This window comes from Rissa tridactyla, chromosome 8, assembly GCF_028500815.1.
Source record: "Rissa tridactyla isolate bRisTri1 chromosome 8, bRisTri1.patW.cur.20221130, whole genome shotgun sequence".
NCBI classification, from domain to species: domain Eukaryota; kingdom Metazoa; phylum Chordata; class Aves; order Charadriiformes; family Laridae; genus Rissa; species Rissa tridactyla.
In genome coordinates this window covers 54986829-55001383 of record NC_071473.1, presented here as the reverse complement: position 1 = coordinate 55001383, position 14555 = coordinate 54986829, and the positions used below count along the sequence as shown (strand labels likewise).

The window sequence follows — 14555 nt, the reverse complement described above, 5'->3', positions numbered from 1 at the left end:
GGACAGTAGTGCTGTCACAGGCTTTTAGTGGGTGCTCTCGCTGGGCTGTGGTATTGAGACACGGTTTTTGGAGTTATTTTTTTTGAGTAATTATCTGAGTAACGTCTGAGGACTGCTGTGGTTGTTGGGCTGAAGTGTTTCTGGTTTAATTTGCCACGGTTGTGCAATAATATAAGGAGATGAGAAACTTCTTGGGATTCTGTTTGGGTGATTAGATGGTGATCGATCTCTGTGGAAATTTGAAGTGCTCCCGGTAGAGGCAGCGCGCTGTTGTGTGCGGTTGTCCTGGCGTGAAGGCCAGGAGGACTCTGCTGGGGCACAGTTCTGCCTATTTCTGACCTCGGTTCACCATTTTCCTAATGCGAGTTCTGAGTCTGCCGGATGTCTGCGGGTGGGGGAGATGAGCCCTGGCAGCGCTGGGAAGGCCGAGCTGAGCAGCGGTGGCTGCTCCTGCCCCAACCTGTGGGGCTGGGGGGCTGCGTGGCGAGCAGAGGGCTCCCTGCGGCAGCCGGGAGCGGGACCAAGGGCTCCCGTGTGGCCGGCAGCAGGGGCTGGGTTGCTGGTGGGGTGGGATTTGCTCTCCCCCAACCCCGAGCCGAGGGGGCCATGGGAGAAACAGCGTGTCGAAGGATGTGCAGGCTCAGGAGGTCACACTCCTCTTAGTGCGTACCCCGAGAAAGGGGTGCTTGGGTTTGGCTGCAGCTCGCAGTGTAAGGGTACCTCTGTCTGCAGTGAGAAACGTCTTGTGGGCTGCGAAATCAACCGGCAAACTCGGTAAATACTTGAACAAAGTGTCCTTGGCCATAGCGTGGTTGCGCATGGCATTACACCAGATTCAGGCAAACTTGTAAATCTGCACTGGGCACCTGTAGAGTATTTTTTTATATATATATGTTTCTTAGAACTAAAGAAGAAAAGAGGGACAGGGTGGAATAAAATCGGAGCAGTGTAAAACTAGGATCTGGCTACAGCTTGAAGCAGTTTGTATACCTGAATGATTTGTCGTAGTCAGCTAATTGCCAAAGCACTCCTGTTTGGATTTGCCTGCTGTCCCCATGCCATTTAAGCGTGATGCAGAAGCACTCCGAACATCTGCTCCCCGCTGCTGATGCTCATCCGTCCTGAGCGGGAGAAACGCGGCTCGTTGCGTTGAGGAGAGGGCGGTGATGGAGCGGGACGATGCCGGGAGAGCTCGCCAGCCCCGGGCACGGGGTTTGCGGCGGGTGGGACGTGCTGCGGTGGCCGATGCTGCTGGGGTGGGCTTTGCTTCCCGGCCCCTCGGCGCGGGCAGCTCTGCTCAAAAAGGGACATGGTGCAGGCGATCAGGCCAGCAGAATTCTGCCCATTTGCCATCCGTTGAGCTGGCCTGGCAGGACAGCTTTCCGCCTGGAAAAACTAAATATTTCAGTTAGGAGAGCTGTGGTTTTTCTACTAGTCACTGTTTACAAGAAATGTCTATAAAACTTATTTCAAAGTTTTAAATCTGGAAATATCTTAACAAGAGAAACTTAAAGAAGAGGGGAAGCCTCCGGGTCCTCTTGTTTCCCTGGGTTGGGCAGAGTTTCCTCAGTCGAATGTTCTTCACTCCTGTTTCTTCTTTTGAGAAAATATCTGTTCCTTTGTCTAACGAACTAATGAAGAACAAGGCTTTGGACTTCCACCACCCCCACCCCCCCCAAAAAAAAAAAAAATCCTGTTCCTTTATTTTCTCTGGGTTTGCAAACTCTGTGAATTCTCCTGATGCTGCCCTGCCCGTGGGCTCAGCGCCAGCTCTGCAGCTCCATCCCAGATTCCGGGCGATCCCTGTTCCACCTCTGGCTCCTCCACCGTGTCCCGTACGGCGATGCCTTGGTGCAGGATCTCCAGCACACACAGCAGTGCCGGCGCAGTGCCGCATTTGCATGAATATGATCGCTTAACCGCCGCTTCTGACAATTTTTAATACTGTTTCCCTGTTATTAAAAGGAACGTTCTTTACTGCAGACCTGATAACTGTAGAATAAATCAAGGTTTTATTGTGCCCAGTTAATAGAATGTATCAATGAGCCCTGAGCGGTTACGGTGGGTATAAGCATAATTTTGAATATGGATATTCATCGCATATAGCGGTTGTTCAGTCATCCAAGCATGTACAAGAAAATTACCAGGTTTAAATTACTTTCTGAATTTCAAGTTTCTTGGCTGGGCAACTTCCAACCATACATAAACAACCGACTTGCGATCTGCCTTGCAGCACCTAAATTATAACTCTAATGACTGTACGAGGCTGGTGGGTTTTTTTTTCTTTATACTGCTTCATATTGCATAATCTACAATTTCTACTTAATTTATGTCTGTCCCTCATAATTTCCCTTTCAAAAATGGTGGCCTGAGAATCCGTGGTGCGTTTGTCTGCCTGAATTCGGGGGGAAGGGGAGGCTGTGTGTTAAGAAAAAAGAAATAGAAGCTGCTGGTTTATGAAGAAGGAATACTAGACCAAATCAAGTTAAAATAGATAAGATATAATCCAATTTCATTTCACCAGGAAATCTTATTAGCATTTTCCATTACATTTCATAAAGCAAATACTGATTTGTAGGTGATAATATTGAACCCCACTTTGAAGGAAGAGTGTCTGGCTTAGCAAGAGTTTAATATGCCACCTGAAACCATACGTGTGGTCCCGGGGCTTTGCTGACGCTTCTGCTTTATTAGTGTCGCACTTAAAAATATTAAAGGCAGCTGCTAAATGCGAGGATGTCCGGAAGCGTTGAGGCCATGCTGAGAGGATGAAGAATGGGTGTGCGCATGATGAAACCGACATTTATTATTAATTTATCTAAAATCTTCAGCTACATAAATAAATAGCAAATGTGGACTTTTAAAGTGGAGCTGTGTTGCAGTATTCTTTTTTCCTTTTTCCTCCAAATAATATACACCAAGGGTCTGCTTTTCTGTAATTGTGTCTGGAGCAGCTCTGTTAAAGCTGGATCTTGTGGACTTTACCAAATTAAGATCTGGTGGCTTTGGTGAGGAAAAAAGCCATTCAGTTGAAATTAAGACAATAATTTAATTTCAGCCTTTATGAACCCCATCATGCTGCAAATTGAAGGGCAGATTAGTCGGTGCTTACTGGGGAGGTGAAAATTAGAGTTCCTGTGCTGAGGAAGCCCAGCTGGCACTGGGAAGCACTGGTGTGGTCTGGTCCCAACGGGTCTCTTGGTTTGGCTGTCTTGGGGTCTTCGTTTCTGAGGCAGGGCTCCCAAGAAGTCTTGCTGGCACAAATGACGGGTAGTGCAGCCGGGGCTCGGCCTGCAGCGGTCCTCCTGCCTCCCGCGTGCCGCAGTCTACAGAGGAGAAAGCTCATCTGCCCGATTTTGTAGACAGTAAACGCTAACAGTATAAAGGTAACTCAAAATATTCTAGATATTGAGCCACATCTACTTGGAACAGCATCTCTTTGTACAGATATTTTTCCATTAGATCTTGACGATATTGGAAAATGGAAGTGAATAGACCACACGATAGCCGGTAAAAACTGCATTAACCTTGCAAGTTGTGCCTCTAACTCGGTGTTGCCAATGGATGTTTGGCCAGTCCCTCCGTGAGGTGTCTCCAGTGACGGCAGCTCCATGGGCAACGTACTCCACTCAATCACAGTCCTTAACGGAACATTTCTCACAGTGTCTAATGTGAACCTTCCTCGCAGAATTACAGCCCCATTCCTCACCTGTCCTCAGAGGAATGCAGAACACATCAGTCTCACCGCTCCATCTCTGTGGAGACGATGGACTTGTGCTCCCCATATTTACCTCCTCTTGTTCACCAGCCCCAGCTCATCTCATCTCTGTTCTGGGGTTGTGTTTTCTAAGGGATTGACTAAGTGTTTCTTTTCTGTAAATCAGTTGGTGCTAGGGAAGGGCTTTCTCGAATAAAGTGTTTAAAACTTGAGCTGCCATGCCAGGGGAGGTGTTGGGTTGCCAAGGATGTGGAAGGATTATTTGGGTGGTCGTATATTGGGCTAGGATGTCTGCCTTCCCTGTGACAGGGGGGCACTTGGTGGGGGGGGGGGGGTTACCCCAGCAGCCCTGCTCGCTCTCTGCAGAGCGGCTGTGTTTGTTCTTAACAAACCTGTTGGCAATTGCTCCTCTTCTTGTTATCTTCCAGGTGCCTTCACACCTTCGATAGCTTGAATGGCATTTTTGTGGGGACTGGAGAGAAATGGACTGGCTTGTAATTCCCCAGCTCCTGTTGCTCTCTGCTTTCCTGAAGCAGGTTCTCAAAGGCTGCGTTAGGCACTTGCCCCACGCCTCAGAAACAAACAGTAGCTCTGCGTTTGCTTAATCCAGCTCTTGAATACATATTTGAGGTTTATTACGCCAATTGGTTTTGTATCAGTTTGGTTTATTCAAGCACTTGCTGCATTATTCTTTCCTTGTCTTGAAATACGTATATTTCCTGTCTGAAATATAAAACAGTTAATTGTGGTCACTGAATTGGTCAAATCCTGTGTTTAGAACAATTCTGCCTCCTTTCCCCTTTCCTTTTTGTGCATTTATTTCATGTTCTGCAGTAAATCATCTAAGGCTTTGTTTGGTTTGGGGTTTTGGGGGGTTTTTCCTCCCTCCTTTCATCAAGTTTCGCTCTGCCCCGGACGCGGGGTCTGCGTGCTCGGAGCAAGCTCCGCATCACCCGCGTTGGGGTGCTCCAGGGCAGAGGGACCCAGGCTGCCCCCCGCCCTCCTGGGCTCTGGCACCTGCATTCTGCCGCTGGCTTTCAGCCGGAGCAGTGTCCATCCCGCGGGATCGGGATTTCAGGGAGCGGCGAGTTATGGAAGGTGTCTGCTGTGCAGAGCGTGTGCCCCCGTCCCGCTGGCGCGGTGCGATAAGGTGTTCCACGCTAGATATTTTATAGAAGGACTGTGTGAGTTTCTTGTATGAATTTTAAGCAATGTGTTTGTTTTTTTGCTTGGACAGGTTAGGGTTTTTGCAGCACAGCTTATCTCATTAGCATTTCTTAGAAGTCTGCCTTACTGTTGCTATGGCGCTTTGCATAATTTTATGCATAATACTCTGATTTTACTTTGAAATCAGACATACTGTAAGAGCCACTCTAACCTAATTATATCTGTAACCTTAAACCTGCTGGGGAAAAACATTATAGGATTTCAGTGTTTGTTGGGGTTCCTAATACCTGGACAGGTCGTTGTGACTCGATTTTTCCCAGAAAGGGGCTCGCTGTGAACTGTTACTGACCTGTGAAAAACACTTCCTCGGCAAGGCTCTTTATTGTGGGTTCAACAAAGAAACTTCCCCTCAATCAAGGTGAATACATTATTAAATAAAAAGGTGAGGCCCAAATATTTTCCAAAGGTCTCGGTCCTCCTCTGCTTTGGCACCAAGTATAAAATTACTCGGAGCAATTTGGAGTTTTAATTTCCACTTTCCTCTACTGTAAGAGAGGGGCGGGGGGGGAGCTTCTGTTTAAGCATAAATAAGTACCTCTGGTTCTTCCCGTTTTTACTGGCTACAGATGTGGAACTTCATATTTGTAACCCTGACTAAATTCAGGACTTGGGGGTTCCGGTGAGCGTTGGCTTTACGAGACCAGGAGTCATTTTGTTGGAGAAACCAGCGAGTTCACATTAATGTATTTTGATCTATGCAGTTGTACGCGTTTGTGTGAGCCTTTGTTTTTGCAATGTTGGTTGTTTGCTAGGCAGCCTGAGAAGGGACAGCCGCCTTGTCTGTCCTACCAGAAGGTCACAATAGCAACTGCAGTCAAGGGTGCTGCAGCTCCCAGCCCTAGAGGACCTGAACCTTGATCACAAATGTTTCCCCTTGGCGAGGACGTTTCCATCCAATTACAAAGTTTTGGTTTTTTTCTTTTAAACCAGTCCTCTGAAAGGAGGAAAAAAAAAAAAAAAAACAAAAAACAAAAAAAAAAAAAAACAAACAAACTGTGGAGGAGAAGTTACTGCTGTTCTTTACAGTGTCATTTATATAAAGTGAATTCAGTCATGTCAACTCTTCAAACAGAATTGCACCCACATGAGACGAAGTCATATGTTCATATTTGACCGTGGAGCAGAAAGACCTTATCTTGGTGTTGCAGTGGTTGATATTATCCATCTGGCTGAAATTCACACATTTAAAACTGCATCGTGTAGGTCAGTCTCCGTTTAATCACAAAGTGTTTTCCAATATTGTAAGGATGGAGAGCAATTTGCGGGTACTGAGCAGCCACAATTCCCACCGACCGTTTCGAGAGGTCTGCATGCACAGAGCCTTGGGAGATTGACCTTTGCAATACCCTTCTGAAGTATCAAAATTACACTCTGAAAAGCTAAAAGCACTCTGGAGTGCGGTTTCACTGGCTTCTGTGAAACATGTTTTCCTAAATTCTCAGGTTACCATTCAAAAATGGGGTTTTGGCTGCTGAGTCCCACTGGGGACTCCTGGAAACTTGACTACTGGTTCGTATTTGATTCTGTCAATGGATCAGCGGGGCTTATTGCAGCATGACCTTTCCAGAATGTGACTCTGCTCAAGCCTTCTTGGCCTGAGACCCGTGGGTGATGGTCACGCTGGTGCGCACCATGGACTCACGCGGTGGGCCAGAGCCTGCAAGCGTAAGAGACGACCCCGGCCAGGCGTGGGCTGCGTCCACAGTGTGACTCCAGGCTGCCCCATTTGCCATAAATGTTCTGGTTTCTTTGGGAAGAAGGCTGTGACGATTGGTCCCCTTCTGTTTTGTCCTACCTGCACAGAGCTGGGGGATGCATGGTGTCCTCCCTTTGCTCTTTTTCATCTGAAAACTGTTGCAAAAGCTCAACGTGAGAGTTGTGCTAACGCTTTGAATGGTGAGGGCAGTGCTGCCCCACGGTGTGCTCTTGGGGGACCATGGACTGGCTTCGCGAAGGACACGTTGGCAGTCTGCAACGCTGGCAGGTCAGGAGTGACGTGGGTAGAGGTTCGTGTATAAGTCCATCAAGACCATCTCTTGACTTGTTTTTCTTGTTATTGCTAAAGATTATATTAGCCCAATTCTAAAAAATTGGATTATCTGTGTTGTACAGATGTTCTAATTCAGTAGTTATAACTTTTACATCTGAGCTACCATTTCAATTAAAAAGACATAGGAAAGCCTTCAGAGGAGCGGTGAAGAGGACGTCTTTCCTGCAGCACATCATACTGTGAAATAACGGTGTAATTAGTTTCTATGTCGGTGGGTCAAATATACGAGAATACAAAGCCACCCGCTCTGGCTAAAGGAGATTAGGTGCCAGCACAGCTGAGATGAAAACTTTGATCACGGTTGAAGTCAATAACAGCAGAGCTTGTCTTTGGGTCCAGCCATCCAGATGGGGAGCTGCTAGAAAAATATTTCAGGTGAAACTAGCACAAATAAGAACAGGGTTGGTTTTTTTTTTTTTACATAAGATAAAGGTCTTTGAAGAATTTTCTGCTACGCTGGAAAATGGAGCTTTTGATCATGCACAGTGTAATCAGAGTGGGGGTTTTCTTACTTTTGTATTTTTTTGTTATTTTTGGCCATCATTAGGACTAAATTCTTATTTATTAATTTGCAAGCTCTTCTCATCACTGAGGTCGCTTGTATGAGTTACGTGATGTCCTGTCTCGTAGTAGCACTTAATGAAAAACAACTTACACCAATTCAATAAAAACTGGTCACATATTTAAAACCACCTCAAATGGTGGGGTGGGAAAAGAATGCGGTTGATTTGAAGAAAATATTTTCTCCTCACTGGTGGGGAAAGAAGCCTCTGATGAAAGTAATGTTTGTCATCTTATGTCCTTCAGGTACTTTTATTAACATTTCAGAAGTCAGATTAAAACAATATAGTTCAAGTTTCTGACTCGAGTGCAATTTGGCTCCTAAATTAACATTGATTTCTTTCTGCGGTGTAATAGTTTACTATTAAGTTCTGCAAACCACTGTGCAGTTACTGCACATTTCTGAAAAACGTTGCTCATATTGAAGCGTGACAAAATTGATTATAATGTTCCTTCATGTAGATGGCGTTCTGCTGCCACCGCACATAATCGAGGGCTTTGGCAACATGAAACGAGGTCTTGTATTTGAAGAAGTTGGAGCATTAGTGCTCGAGATATCCCTCCAACACATCAGGAGTACACTCTTCATCTTCTTAAAGAAAATCCCTGCTTAACTCTGCCAAGTTATTTTTTTTATTTTTTTTCCTGGCTATTTTGGGGGGAGCGGGGCCGCACCCTGTGTTCACCAGTGGCGCGGTGCAGACGCGCAAGGGCAGCAGGCTGTGGGGCGAGCTGCCTCTTCTCCCCATAGAGATCTTGGGTTGAGCAGTGGCACGTGAGGCCGCGGGACGAGGAGGCGGCTTGGCTCCTTCGGTGGCAGAGGAGATGATGCTCCGGCGTAACGCCAGCAACGCTGCTGCCGTGGCCCGGCTTCTGCCTGCAAAGGCAGATTAAGAGTTTAAGACGCCAAAAAACACCCCGAGTTCTCCGCTCGCTATGCGAAGAGTGTCTGCGACACCAATCCGTGACCCACATTGGGAAGTTAGAGAGTTATTAAAGCATGTGCAAACAAATCCTTTTTCAAGCACTGTTTTCTTGGGAAGCGGCGTGTCTGACCTAGCTATTAGAAGATTGTTTCTATTATTCAAATCTGGATTTTTATTGTTTCAGAAGCCTATGGGTGCTGATTAGTTGTCACTTCTGCAGTGGTTAATTTTTGAGGACTGCCGTGATTACCCATTTGAATGTATTCTCTGTTCCTTGTCCCCAGGAAAACAAGTCCTTGAAACAAAAATAACTGCACTAATTTGCACATATTTACACTCTGCCAGTAGTTACAGGTCCACGTATTGTATAATTATGGTATAGCAGTAAATGCCGTTCATTATGTTTGTGTATCTCTGGGAGACTGTGCTGTCACAAATAACAGAGCATCCACGAGACACTCTCCTAATATTGGTGAAAACATTGTCAACAATATGTTGTTGATGGTTGATGCAAAGGTACAACAGCGTAAAGGCTTCAGGCCACTGTTGGTGAAAGTGTGGGGACCAGCTCATGAATTAGCGGACGAAAAAAAATAGGTTTGGGGTTTTTTTTATAGCTTTCGTATACTTTTCCACTTGTGCTGTCATTTTAAAGTAAAAATAAGGTTATAGTAAGATTCTGGACACCTCAGTGCATCCGCCCCTGGTGAAGCTGCCTTTCCTGCAGCCATTTCTCCTGGCATCAGCAGGAGAAGGACCGTGCTCCTCTCGCCGGGGCCGGTGTCCCGGGGTGCAGCGCTGGCTCCCTGTCATCTTCGGAGGTGGTAAAACGTCACATCTGGAGGTGGGGTGTAACCCCCTCCAACATGATGGGATGCGAAGCAAGGACGTGTTTCTAGTGACCGAGGAAAAGCACCCCTGGGAAGCTGGTCCTGCCTGGAGAGAATGCTTCCTCCTGGCTCTGAACCTCTGCTGGCTCCCCAGCCTCCAGGTGATCCCACTTTAAATACCAGCTAAAATACAGTTCAGGAAAATGGAAGTCTTAATAGAAGATGACTCATCTCTAAAGAGCTTATGCATTTCAAGAAGCAGTTTGAAGTATACAGCAGGCTGTGTTAGACTCCAAACCACAGCCAAAATTAATGGAGAGCTCTTCAGCTTCCAGGAGTGTTCACTTGCCCAGATTGCTCTTCAGCAAAAACAATTACTTAAAATACTTCTCATAATAGTCAACATGTCATAAAGCAATATTTCTTCTAGTAATTGTGGCGTTCCTTATTGCTGTTGGTCTAAGACTTAGTCTTCCCTCTCCCTTGCAAGCGCCATGCCCTTGAGGTGATACGATAGCCTGGGGGGCTTTTGGGTGCAGCTGGTGACACCAACCGGGGTCAGGAAAAGACAGGTCTGAACAGTGGGTTAGTCTTGCAAAATTCTCAGTCCCCCGATTATTTTTCTTATTGTTATTTTTTCCAGCAGCAGCCATGGCTGCTTCGAAATGGTTCTGCAAAAGAAATCTGTCAGCATAACCTGTGCGTGTATGGGTACGGCCGTGGTGCCAGGCAGGGACGGTCCCCGTTGGCTCCTACCCTGGCTACGCTCGGCGTTTCGACAAGACATCCAGTCCCTGATAAGACTCTAATGATATTGTTACAGCTTGTTTGTCCCCTGGTGAGACTGCTAAATTAGGTTTTAATAACTTCCGCAATTTGGTTGGTATTAGCAAGTGTGTGGTGTAGGCACTAGATCTGAGCTAGGGGAGCTTTGAGAAGTAATATTGCTGCTTTTATAGTTCAAAAGAAAGCAGCGCTGTTGACGCAAAAGAAAGGGAAAATTGCCAACATCATTCTTCAGGCATTATAATTTATAAAGCTGGTTCCCTTCATATTTTCTGCCTCTTCTCAAATAAAAACAAACCATTTTGAGGCTGATGTGACCTTTTTTTGGACCTTAGAGTTGTAGAGCAAACACAAGCTCTTGCGACGAAAGCTCTGGTGCCTTGCAGGCACGGCCGCGCTCAGGGCCGCGTCCCAAAGACGAGGAGCCCACACCGCTTCCGCTGCTTTGATACCTGTTGCACGCTGTGCACAAAGATCACGGTGGTCATGTCTAGACTGAAAGACTTCAGTTCACAAATTCAGGATAAAAATCACTTCAAAATGCACTAACTCCTGTGCGTTTTGAACAAAATTGTGTTTAGTACCAAATGTCTCAAAATTCCGGTGCTCACTTTTCCACCTGGTATTATTAATGGCAAAGAGAACCTTGCGAATAAGAATTATCTTTCAATGCAGCAATTAAAGGTTTAAGCGGGGAAGTCCCAGTGCTCCAAACTCCTTATGTGGAGTCAGGTCTGCATCCCAGTGTTGACCTGCAATCCACTGTCCCTTCCCGGGAAATATGTGCCATCCGTTGGGAATGAGCAGTTGTAGCAAGAACAGAAACGATCATCAGGGACCAGCTGCAAAGCCCTGGACGTTTCTGGTGTTCATAAACGGCTTTCGGTTTTTGGCTTTGGTTGAAATGAAAGCACCACGTGTGCTTGGTTTTAAGCAATGATCTCGGAAGAAAAGGTGACATCCGTTGTACCCAGCTCACTGGCTTTTATCTGTTGAAATACCACAAAACTGAGGAGGAAGAAATTACTTTATGTGGGTAGTCTTATAAATAAATAAATACAGATTGGGGGAAAAGAGAGAGACACCCCGAGATGCGTTCGCTTCGGTGCGATACCTCCTTTACCTCAGCCCACTAAAGTTTTGCTGCCCCAAGGACCGGATCTGTTCAGCGAGGAGCCCGGGGCGCTGCCGAGCGGGTGCCGCTTCCCCCGCGGTGGCGGTGGCCTTGCACGGGTTATCTGAGCGTGGTGCAGGAAGCAGAAGCCAACGCTCCCCGGCCCATGGAGCTGCCAGTCGAAACCGTTGACGTAGATGGAGAAAATTGAAACGGGACTCAAAGTAAATGGGTTCTTTTTTGAATTAATAGGAGTAGATCCACTCCAGCAGATCCCCGCTTTGGGCCAGCAGGAGGTCCGGGAAGCCCCTGTCGGAGTTGCACGGAGTTTTATTTCTAAACTTTTGTTTTTTGATTACACAAACTCTTCCAGAGAGCGTTTGAAAGCAACTAGTATTTCTGTGGCCTTACTGCTTTTCGGGGGAAAAACTGCTTTGGACTTGGCTCTGCATGCGCGTGTGCTTGTCACGCGCCAGCACGGGCTGTCCTCTTCCTATCAGCCTACATCTGCCGCAGATTACCGGGGAGGGGGGAGAAACCAAAACCCCTTCATGTAAACTTCACTTCTTTTTAATATAGAGCAATAGCTTCTAGACCTTTTACGGCTCTTTCTCTTTCTCCGTGAGATACATATGTATATCAGCTATAACACACTGTCAGCGAACAGTGGTTTTCAATCAAAAAGACTGTCAGTAAAGCTGATTCACTAACAAGAAAGCTGTCAAGCTGTGACAGCTGCTGTCTTTGCAACCCCAAACAATCTGTTCAGTGCTAACTCTGACTTATGCTTCCATTTATTATACAGCCGTAATGAGTTCTGTCCTTAGAAATATCATTTTGGTGAGTACACCTAGCTACTTTGTTATGTATGTAGGATATATCAAATCAGATCCGAGATGTACAAGATGAGTTTCCTGCGAAAAAGTTCTGCTTCTGTCTTTTGAATTATTTTTTTTTTAATTCCAAATCCAGTTTCAGTACTTACCTCCTTTTTGTAGTTAAGTATGAACCTGGAGATTTCATTACTATTATAAGCTGAGGAGCGTATAATTTCTTTTTTCCTCATTGTGTTGAAAAATGGCCTATAACCTTAAGCACAACATTAGTAGCTACAGAAATGAGTGAAGGAATTTGCCGTTGTAGGAACTGTTCTGGTGCTTAGTAATCCCTGGATCTCAGAGACCACAGAAATTCAACCCAGAGGAGGAACCGAGGAGTCGGGCTGATGCTGCTGTCCGGATGCAGCTGCTGGTATTCAAATTATCGACCTTGTCTTTTAAAATAAAATAAAATAAAAAAAAAAAAAAAGAGAAAAGAGCACCTTGACAGTCTCCTTAAGCAATCTCTTCCAGCAATAGCTTACCAGACCCGAATCTCCCTTGCTTTAATTTTGGTTGGTTATTGCTTGCCTGGCCCATAAAGGAGGTAGGGAAGAGCTGATTCCTTTTCTTTTCTGTCCCACATGTTAAGTGATGTAATGTATCCCTACTAAGTTATCTTTTCCAGCTCTGCTGATCCCAATTCCTTCTGCTTTTCTCAACTTGGTGCTTCAGGTGAGGCCCCGCTAGTGCCCCATAGAGCGGGTGGTTTGCACTAGATAACGCGTCTGTTGGGCATCTCTGGGAGGGACTGGCCAACCTTCCCAGCACTGCGCGTTGTCAGACGCCGCCTCCTGCTTTTCTGCTCCACCAGCTTGGAAGAAGGGAAGGTTGGTCACCTGTGAGCCACCAGGACTCTATACCAAGAGCAGACAAATAAAGCTTAACCTACAGTAGACACAGAACAGGCTTCTATAAGCTAATTGTTGTCTTAAGTCATCAGATGAGGATAATAACCTTCATCAAAGATCTACATAAAGCAAATGATGATGAAACTGTTGTTTCTGAGACCTTGGAAAGGCTGGGCGAGGTCCTGGGGACCAAGGCCCTGGGTGCGTGTTGTCCAGAGGGAACTGTCAGTCGCCTGGCACGTCTGCAGTCCACAGGCACACGCTGGAACTCTAACAAGATGTGTTCGGACCTGGGGGATAATCGAAGATGGGTGACAGCTACTGTGGATTCATCAACAGCAAATCACGTTGTCTCATTAATTCCCATTTATCGCCGGGGAAGGCAGGTGATGTCATGTGTTGACACTCATAAGCTTTTGACGTGTGGCACGTACAGGTGCAAGCATGGGAAACATGGACAAGAAAACAAATCCATGGTGAAGGTGCAGAGTTATTGAGAAAATTGTTATCAAAAGACTCCTTGCCAGGCCAAAGGGATGCGGGTCCCCAGAGTTTGTTTTGGGTCCAGCGTTGAGGTTTTTGATCAGTGATCATGTTGCGTTCTCAGGTTGGGTTGAGCTGCGAGGGTGGTGGTACAGAAATGCACCACCACGAGTGTTTCCATGGCTGGGCACCACACAGGGGTGGTGCTGAGCAGCAGGGTGACCTTCCTCTCTGATACGGATACGGTACGGATGGCCTGGTTTCCAACTGCCCTGGGTGTCTCCTGCCTGCCTTAGCTGCTGTTGGGCTTTGGCTTCCTGGACGAGCTCCGGGGGGCTCGGGCAGGTTTCTTGTTGCATTTCTGACCTGCCCTGAGATATTTTACATTTTTGTTCCAAACATTCTTTCCTTGGAAAACTACCAGCTTGTTTTAATTCACTTTCTCCTCAGCTTTACTGCCAAAAGATCTACTTAGTAATTCCTGGAATTCGTTAAAGTCCATTGCTTTTATCTTCCTTAGAGGGAGAGAAATAGCAGAGTAAGAGCGCTCGTGTTTGTGTGCACCCAGGCTCCCGGCCAACTCTTCCTTCTGGATTGGCATTGGATGTATGAAAGCATCCCCTCTCCTCTTCCTCCTTCCTTAGTACCGCTCCAGGATGCTGATACTCATTTTTCCCCTTTCACCTCCGCACGCGTGCTTGAATAAATTGCTGAGATAAAGGAACCGCAGCAGAGTATGAGGGCACCTTAATTGTGCGGAAGCTTTTCCAGTAGGAATGGCCGAGGGAGGGGGAGGTCTGCTGATGCGGGGAGCTGGTGAGCCCGGGTAGGATGCCCGGCTACGAACAGACACAACAGCACACCGTCCTTCTTCCCCCCATCCTGCCGTCCTGGTGCTCTTGTCCCGCATGGGAACCTCCCTTTCCCAAGCTAGCTCTGGTCCTCCCGCGTTACCCACAGATGTCCGCTTGCTCCTGTACGTGGAGCGCTGCGATATTTAACAGCAAGCTTGCACGGAGTAAAATATCTTTATCTTTCCCACTATTTAAGCCTCACAGTTGTGGGTTGGGCTTTCCTTGCTGCCTGTGTGGGGCCGTTAGTCCCTCTCAACACGCGGAGAAACGTAACTTC

At 46.6% G+C, this 14555-nt stretch overlaps 1 protein-coding gene across 1 annotated transcript in view; it reads left to right on the top strand.

Annotated features, from left to right (window-relative positions):
* Positions 1–14555, top strand: part of NEGR1 (neuronal growth regulator 1) — a 286625-nt gene that overhangs the window by 197228 nt on the left and 74842 nt on the right.